The 9,873-nt window shown below is 38.8% G+C and overlaps 1 non-coding gene across 1 annotated transcript; it reads right to left on the bottom strand.

The window, feature by feature from the left end:
* Positions 1–4,456: 4,456 nt before the first annotated feature.
* Positions 4,457–4,564, bottom strand: LOC148574828 (small nucleolar RNA R71). The gene has a single exon (XR_015906450.1). It is a non-coding gene; the product is annotated as a small nucleolar RNA R71 (small nucleolar RNA).
* Positions 4,565–9,873: the final 5,309 nt, after the last annotated feature.

The following is a 9,873-nucleotide window of genomic DNA, read 5'->3' on the forward strand; positions in this document are numbered from 1 at the left end:
ATCCTCCATCAGAAATTTGGAGATACAAGTTGGTCAGTTGAGCAAGAGGATCCCTGAGACTCCTCCTGACACTCTTCCTAGTAACACTGAGGTGAACCCAAGAGAAGAGTGCAAGGCCATCACCACAGAGACTTTGGCCGAATCTGGAGAGACTGTGATGGCATTGAACGCCAGTGAAGAGCATATCACTGGGCGTTCACTGCCCAACTTGGCACCAAAGCTAGCGTTGAACGCCAATGAGGAAGCCTTCACTGGGCGTTCAACGCCCAAACTGGCCCCAGAGCTGGCGTTGAACGCCAGTGAGGAAGCCCTCACTGGGCGTTCAACGCCTAAACTGGCAGGGACTCCGGTGTTGAACGCCAACAAGGACACCCCTGCTGGGCTTTCAATGCCCAAAATGGTAAGGGAACTAGTGTTGAACGCTAGTGAAGGTATACATGATGGGTGATGAGCGGATAATTTATACGCTTTTTGGCATTGTTTTTAGTATATTTTTAGTAGAATCTGGCTACTTTTAGGGATGTTTTCATTAGTTTTTATGTTAAATTCACATTTCTGGACTTTACTATGAGTTTGTGTGTTTTTTTTGTGATTTCAGGTATTTTCTGGCTGAAATTGAGGGACTTGAGCAAAAATCAGATTCAGAGGTTGAAGAAGGACTGCTGATGCTGTTGGATTCTGACCTCCCTGCATTCAAAAGGGATTTTCTGGAGCTAAAGAACTCAAAATGGCGTGCTTCTAATTGCGTTGGAAAGTAGACATCCAGGGCTTTCCAGCAATATATAATAGTCCATACTTTGCTCAAGTTTAGACGACGCAAACTGGCGTTCAACGCCAGTTCTCTGCCCAATTCTGGCGTCCAGCGCCAGAAACAAGTTGCAAAGTGGAGTTCAACGCCCAAAATGGCACAAAAGCTGGCGTTCAACTCCAAGATTGACCTCTACACGTGTAACATTCAAGCTCAGCCCAAGCACACACCAAGTGGGTCCCGGAAGTGGATTTATACATCAATTACTTACTTCTGTAAACCCTAGCGACTAGTTTAGTATAAATAGAACTTTTTATTATTGTATTCGTAGTCTTGGTTACTCCGGTTCCCCTCTGGGGCCGAGACCAATGAACTCCATTATCACTTATGTATTTTCAACGGTAGAGTTTCTACACTCCATAGATTAAGGTGTGGAGCTCTGTTGTTGCTCAAAGATTAATGCAAAGTACTACTATTCTCCTATTCAATTCAACTTGTTCCGCTTCTAAGATATTCATTCGCACTTCAACCTGAATGTGATGAACGTGACAATCATCATCATTCCTTATGAACGCGTGCCTGACAACCACTTCCGTTCTACCTTAGATTGAATGAGTATCTCTTAGATCTCTTAATCAGAATCTTCGTGGTGTAAGCTAGATTGATGGCGGCATTCATGAGAATCCGGAAAGTCTAAACCTTGTCTGTGGTATTCCGAGTAGGATTCAGGGATCGAATGACTGTGACGAGCTTCAAACTCGCGAGTGCTGGGCGTAGTGACAGACGCAAAAGGAGGGTGAATCCTATTCCAGCATGATCGAGAACCTCAGATGATTAGCCGTGCTGTGACAGAGCATTTGGACCATTTTCACAAGAGGATGGGATGTAGCCATTGACAACGGTGATGCCCTTACATAATGCCAACCATGGAAAGGAGTAAGACTGATTGGGTGAAGACAGCAGAAAAGCAGAGATTCAGAGGGACGAAAGCATCTCTATACTCTTATATGAAATTCTCACCAATGAATTACATAAGTATTTCTATCCTTCTATTATTATTATTATTTATTTTCGAAAACTCCATAACTATTTTATATCCGCCTGACTGAGATTTACAAGGTGACCATAGCTTGCTTCATACCAATAATCTCCGTGGGATCGACCCTTACTCACGTAAGGTTTATTACTTGGACGACCCAGTGCGCTTGCTGGTTAATTGTATCGAAGTTGTGACAAATTATGAATTGAGATTAGAGCACCAAGTTTTTGGAGCCATTACCAGAGATCACAATTTCGTGCACCAAGTTTTTGGCGCCGTTGCCGGGAATTGTTCGAGTTTGGACAACTGACGGTTCATCTTGTTGCTCAGATTAGGTAATTTTCTTTTTGTTTTGTTTTCAAAAATTTTTCAAAAATCTTTCAAAAATTTCTCCTTTGTTTTCGAAAAAAATTTTAAAATAAAAATGTTTTCAAAAATATATTTTCTTCAGAATTTTTAAGAATGAATTCTAGTGTTTCATGAAGCATGTTGAAGCCTGGCTGGCTGTAAAGCCATGTCTAATTCTTCTGTAGGGCATGTTAGGCGTGTCATGTCTGAGTTACATACTAAAGCTTGGCTGGCTATTAAGCCATGCCTGACCCTTTGATTGGAGCTTTAGACTAAAGAGCATAAGATTCCTGGAATTCATATTAAAAATTTTGGAATCCTTATTTTTCTTTTTTTTTCAAAATGATTTTCGAAAAAATTAAAAGAAAATACAAAAAAAAAAAATCATAAAATCATAAAAATAAAAAATATTTCATGTTTCTTGTTTGAGTCTTGAGTCAAGTTAAAAGTTTGGTGTCAATTGCATACTCATCTTGCATTTTTCGAAAATTGCATTCATGCATTGCATTCATCATGATCTTCAAGTTGTTCTTGATAAAACCTTCTTGATTGATCTTCATATTATATTGTTTTGTGTTATATGATGTTTTTCATATGCATTCTTGAATTCTTAGTGCCTAAGCATTAAATATTTCTAAGTTTGGTGTCTTGCATGTTTTCTTTGCATTAAAAATTTTTCAAAAATATGTTCTTGGTGTTCATCTTGACATTCAAAGTGTTCTTGGTGTTCATCTTGACATTCATAACATTCTTGCATGCATTCATTGTTTTGATCCAAAATTTTCATGCATTGCATCATTTTCATGTTTTTTTCTCCCTCATCATAAAAAATTCAAAAAAAAAAAAATATCTTTCCCTTTTTCTCTCTCAAAATTTCGAAAATTAGATTTGAATTTTTCAAAAATTTTTAAAAAAAAATCTAGTTGTTTTTATGAGTCAAATCAAATTTTCAAATTTAAAAATCCCATCTTTTTCAAAACTCAAATCTTTTTCATTTTTCTTAGTTATTTTCGAAAATTACAAAAATATTTTTCAAAAATCTTTTCTTAATTTTATCTCATAATTTTCGAAAATAACATCATCAATTAATGTTTTGATTCAAAATTTCAAGTTTGTTACTTGCTTGTTAAGAAAGATTCAAACCTTGAGTTCTAGAATCATATCTTGTGATTTCTTGTGAATCAAGTCATTAATTGTGATTTTAAAAATCAAATCTTTTTCAAAACTAATTTCAATCATATCTTTTCAAAATATCTTCTTATCTTATCTTTTTCAAAAATTTGATTTCAAAATATCTTTTCTAACTTCCTAACTTCTTATCTTTTCAAAATTTGTTTCAACTAACTAACTAACTTTTTGTTTGTTTCTTATCTTTTTCAAAACTATCTAACTAACTCTCTCTCTCTCTCTCTCTCTCTCTCTCTCTAATTTTCGAAAATATCTTCCCTCTTTTTCAAAATTTCTTTTTAATTAACTAATTATTTTAATTTTTTATTTTTATTTTCGAAAACTACTAACACTTTTCAAAAATTATTTTCGAAAATCACTAACTCTTTTTCAAAAATTATTTTCGAAAATCCTCTTTCTTCCTCATCTCCTTCTAATTATTTATTCATCTACTAACACTTCTCTTCATCTCACATCATTGCTCCTATCCTTACCCTTGTGTTTGGATTCTTCATTCTTCTTCACCCCTATTCCTTTTCTTCTTCTACTAACAATAAGGAACCTCTTTACTGTGACATAGAGGATTCCTCTTCTTTTCTTGTTCTCTTCTCTTTCTTATGAGCAGGAACAAAGAAAAAGGCATTCTTGTTAAAGCTGATCCAGAACCTGAAAGGACTCTGAAGAGGAAACTAAGAGAAGCTAAATTACAACAATTCAGAGACAACCTTATTGAAAATTTTGAACAAGTAAAGGAGATGGCAGCCGAACCCAACAGCAATAATGCAAGGAGAATGCTTGGTGACTTTACTGCACCTAATTCCAATTTACATGGAAGAAGCATCTCCATTCCTGCCATTGGAGCAAACAATTTTGAGCTGAAACCTCAATTAGTTTCTCTGATGCAGCAGAACTGCAGGTTTCATGGACTTCTATCTGAAGATCCTTTTCAGTTCTTAACTGAATTCTTGCAGATATGTGATATTGTAAAGACTAATGGAGTAGATCCTGAAGTCTACAGGCTCATGCTTTTCCCTTTTGCTGTAAGAGACAGAGCTAGAGTGTGGTTGGACTCTCAACCCAAAGATCGCCTGAACTCTTGGGATAAGCTGGTCACGGCTTTCTTAGCCAAGTTCTTTCCTCCTCAAAAGCTGAGCAAGCTTAGAGTGGACGTTCAAACCTTCAGACAGAAAGAAGGTGAATCCCTCTATGAAGCTTGGGAAAGATACAAGCAGCTGACCAAAAAGTGTCCTTCTGACATGCTTTCAGAATGGACCATCCTAGATATATTCTATGATGGTTTATCTGAGCTATCAAAGATGTCATTGGACACCTCTGCAGGTGGATCCATTCACCTAAAGAAAACGCCTACAGAAGCTCAAGAACTCATTGACATAGTTGCTAATAACCAGTTCATGTACACTTCTGAGAGGAATCCTGTGAGTAATGGGACGCCTCAGAAGAAGGGAGTTCTTGAAATTGATACTCTGAATGCCATATTGGCTCAGAACAAAATATTGACTCAGCAAGTCAATATGATTTCTCAGAGTCTGAATGGAATGCAAGCTGCATCCAACAGTACTCAAGAGGCATCTTCTGAAGAAGAAGCTTATGATCCTGAAAATCATGCAATAGCAGAGGTAAATTATATGGGTGAACCTTATGGAAACACCTATAACCCATCATGGAGAAATCATCCAAATTTCTCATGGAAGGATCAAAAGCCTCAACAAGGCTTTAATAATGGTGGAAGAAATAGGTTTAGCAATAGCAAGCCTTTTCCATCATCCACTCAGCAACAGACAGAGAACTCTGAACAAAATACCTCTAATTTAGCAAACTTAGTCTCTGATCTATCTAAGGCCACTGTGGGTTTCATGAATGAAACAAGATCTTCCATTAGAAATTTGGAAGCACAAGTGGGACAGCTGAGTAAAAGGATCACTGAAATCCCTCCTAGTACTCTCCCAAGCAATACAGAAGAAAATCCAAAAAGAGAGTGCAAGGCCATTGAATTGATCACCATGGCCGAACCTGTAAAGGAAGGAGAGGACGTGAATCCCAAGGAGGAAGACCTCCTGGGACGTCCAGTGATCAATAAGGAGCTTCCCTCTGAGGAACCAAAGGAATCTGAGGCTCACCTAGAGACCATAGAGATTCCATTAAACCTCCTTATGCCATTCATGAGCTCTGATGAGTATTCCTCTTCTGAAGAGAATGAGGATGTTACTGAAGAGCAAGTTACCAAATACCTTGGTGCAATCATGAAGCTGAATGCCAAATTATTTGGTATTGAGACTTGGGAAGATGAACCTCCCTTGTTCACTAATGAACTAAGTGATCTGGATCAACTGACATTGCCTCAGAAGAAACAGGATCCTGGAAAGTTCATAATACCTTGTACCATAGGCAACATGATCTTTGATAAGGCTATGTGTGACCTTGGTTCAGGAATAAACCTCATGCCCCTCTCTGTAATAGAGAAACTGGGAATCTTTGGGGTGCAAGCCACTAAAATCTCATTAGAAATGGCAGACAATTCAAGAAAACAGGCTTATGGACAAGTAGAGGACGTGTTAGTAAAGGTTGAAGGCCTTTACATCCCTACTGATTTCATAGTCCTAGATACTGGGAAGGATGAGGATGAATTCATCATCCTTGGAAGACCCTTCCTAGCCACAGCAAGAGCTGTGATTGATGTGGATAGAGGAGAATTGATCCTTCAATTAAATGAGGACAACCTTGTGTTTAAAACTCAAGGATTTCTCTCTGTACCCATGGAAAGGAAGCACATTAAGCTTCTCTTATTGCAGAGTCAACCAGAGCCCCCACAGTCAAACTCTAAGTTTGGTGTTGGGAGGCCACAACCAAACTCTAAGTTTGGTGTTGAACTCCCATATCCAAACTCTAAGTTTGGTGTTGGAGAGTCTCAACAATGCTCTGAACATCTGTGAGGCTCCATGAGAGCCCACTGTCAAGCTATTGACATTAAAGAAGCGCTTGTTGGGAGGTAACCCAAATTTTATTTATCTAATTATATTTTTCTTGTTCTTTCATGTTTTATTAGGTTCATGATCATGTGGAGTCACAAAATAAATATAAAAATTGAAAACGGAATCAAAAACAGCAAAAGAAAAATCACACCCTGGAGGAAGACCTTACTGGCGTTTAAACGCCAGTAAGAAGCATGTTTTGGGCGTTCAACGCCAGAACAGAGCATGGTTCTGGCGCTGAACGCCAGAAATGGGCAGCATCTGGGCGTTTGAACGCCATAAATGCACCCTGGAGAAGAGCTGGCGCTGAACGCCCAGAACAAGCATGGTTCTGGCGTTCAACGCCAGCAATGGGCAACAAATGGGTGTTCAACGCCCAGAACAAGCACCAATCTGGCGCTGAACGCCCAGAGTTGTGTGCAAGGGCATTTTACATGCCTAATTTGGTGCAAGGTTGTAAATTCTTGAACACCTCAGGATCTGTGGACCCCACAGGATCCCCACCTACCTCCACTCACTTCTTCTCAACCTTCTTTCACACAATCCTATAAACACTCTTCCCCAAAACTCTTCACCAATCACCTCAATCTCTCTTCCCTATCACCTCTTCACCACTCACATCCATCCACTCTTCCCCATACACCTACCTCATAAACTCCACCTACCTTCAAAATTCAAAATCAATTTCCCACCTAAACCCACCCTAAATGGCTGAACTTACCCCCCATCCCTTCCCTATATATAACCCTCCATTCTTCCTCATTTTCACACAACACAACCCTCTTTTCTCTTCTTGGCCGAAACACACCTCCCCCTCTTCTCCATATTTTCTTCTTCTTCTTCATCTTTTCTTTCTTCTCTTGCTCGAGGGCGAGCAATATTCTAAGTTTGGTGTGGTAAAAGCATAAGCTTTTTGTTTTTCTATTACCATTGATGGCACCCAAGACCGGAGAATCCTCTAGAAAAGGGAAAGGGAAGACAAAAGCTTCCACCTCCGAGTCATGGAAGATGGAAAGATTCATCTCCAAAGCTCATCAAGACCACTTCTATGATGTTGTGGCCAAGAAGAAGGTGATCCCCGAGGTTCCTTTCAAACTCAAGAAGAATGAGTATCCAGAGATCTGACATGAAATCCAAAGAAGAGGTTGGGAAGTTCTAACAAACCCCATCCAACAAGTCGGCATCCTAATGGTTCAAGAGTTCTATGCCAATGCATGGATCAATAGGAACCATGATCAAAGTAAGAACCCGAATCCAAAGAATTATGTTACAATGGTACGGGGGAAATACTTAGATTTTAGTCCGAAAAATGTGAGGTTGGCATTTAACTTGCCTATGATGCAAGGAGATGAGCGCCCCTACACTAGAAGGGTCAACTTTAATCAAAGTTTAGACCAAGTCCTCATGGACATATGTGTGGAAGGAGCTCAATGGAAGATTGACTCCAAAGGCAAGCCAGTTCAACTAAGAAGACTGGACCTCAAGCCTGTGGCTAGAGGATGGTTGGAGTTCATCCAACGCTCCATCATCCCCACTAGCAACCGATCTGAAGTTACTGTGGATCGGGCCATCATGATTCATAGCATCATGATTGGAGAGGAAGTAGAAGTTCATGAAGTCATCTCCCTTGAACTCTACAAAATAGCCGAAAAGCCCTCCCCTGGGGCAAGGCTAGCTTTTCCTCATCTTATTTGCCATCTATATTACTCAGCTGGAGCTTTCATAGAAGGAGACATTCACATTGAGGAAGAGAAGCCCATCACTAAGAAAAAGATGAAGCAAGCAAGAGAGCCCATTCATGGAGCTCAAGAGGCGCAGGAAGCTCATCACCATGAGATCCCGGAGATGCCTCAAATGCATTTTCCTCCACAAAACTATTGGGAGCAAATCAACACCTCCCTAGGAGAATTAAGTTCCAACATGGGACAACTAAGGGTGGAACATCAAGAGCACTCCATCATCCTTCATGAAATTAGAGAAGATCAAAAAGTAATGAGGGAGGAGCAACAAAGACAAGGAAGAGACATAGAAGAGCTCAAGGACATCATTGGTTCCTCAAGAAGAAAACGCCACCATCACTAAGGTGGACTCATTCCTTATTCTCACTTTCTGTTTTTTTCGTTTTCTCTATGTTAAGTGCTTATCTATGTTTGTGTCTGCATTACATGATCATTAGTATTTAGTAACATTGTCTTAAAGTTATGAATGTCCTATGAATCCATCACCTCTCTTAAATGAAAAATGTTTTAATTCAAAAGAACAAGAAGTACATGAGTTTCGAATTTATCCTTGAACTTAGTTTAATTATATTGATGTGGTGACAATGCTTCTTGTTTTCTGAATGAATGCTTGAACAGTGCATATATATTTTGACGTTGTTGTTTAAGAATGTTAAATATGTTGGCTCTTGAAAGAATGATGACAATGAGACATGTTATTTGATAATCTGAAAAATCATAAAAATGATTCTTGAAGCAAGAAAAAGCAGCAAAGAACAAAGCTTGCAGAAAAAAAAATAGAAAAAAAAATAGCGAAAAAAAATAGAAAGAAAAAGAAAAAGTAAGGAGAAAAAGCCAAAAGCTCTTAAAACCAAGAGGCAAGAGCAAAAAGCCAGTAACCCTTAAAACCAAAAGGCAAGGGCAATAAAAAAGATCCCAAGGCTTTGAGCATTAGTGGATAGGAGGGCCTAAAGGAATAAAATCCTGGCCTAAGCGGCTAAACCAAGCTGTCCCTAACCATGTGCTTGTGGCGTGAAGGTGTCAAGTGAAAACTTGAGACTGAGCGGTTAAAGTCAAGGTCCAAAGCAAAAGAAGAGTGTGCTTAAGAACCATGGACACCTCTAATTGGGGACTTTAGCAAAGCTGAGTCACAATCTGAAAAGGTTCACCCAATTATGTATCTGTGGCATTTATGTATCCGGTGGTAATACTGGAAAACAAAGTGCTTAGGGCCACGGCCAAGACTCATAAAATAGCTGTGTTCAAGAATCATCATACTGAACTAGGAGAATCAATAATTACTATCTGAACTCTGAGTTCCTATAGATGCTAATCATTTTGAACCTCAATGGATAAAGTGAGATGCCAAAACTATTCAAGAGGCAAAAAGCTACAAGTCCCGCTCATCTGATTGGAGCTATGTTTCATTGGTAGTTTGGAATTTATAGTATATTCTCTTCTTTTTATCCTATTTGATTTTCAGTTGCTTGGGGACAAGCAACAATTTAAGTTTGGTGTTGTGATGAGCGGATAATTTATACGCTTTTTGGCATTGTTTTTAGTATATTTTTAGTAGAATCTGGCTACTTTTAGGGATGTTTTCATTAGTTTTTATGTTAAATTCACATTTCTGGACTTTACTATGAGTTTGTGTATTTTTTTGTGATTTCAGGTATTTTCTGGCTGAAATTGAGGGACTTGAGCAAAAATCAGATTCAGAGGTTGAAGAAGGACTGCTGATGCTGTTGGATTATGACCTCCCTACACTCAAAATGGATTTTCTGGAGCTACAGAACTCAAAATGGCGCACTTCCAATTGCGTTGGAAAGTAGACATCCAGGGCTTTCCAGCAATATATAATAG

Source organism: Arachis ipaensis, chromosome B2 (genome assembly GCF_059453495.1).
Source record: "Arachis ipaensis isolate K30076 ecotype BB chromosome B2, ASM5945349v1, whole genome shotgun sequence".
Lineage (NCBI taxonomy): Eukaryota > Viridiplantae > Streptophyta > Magnoliopsida > Fabales > Fabaceae > Arachis > Arachis ipaensis.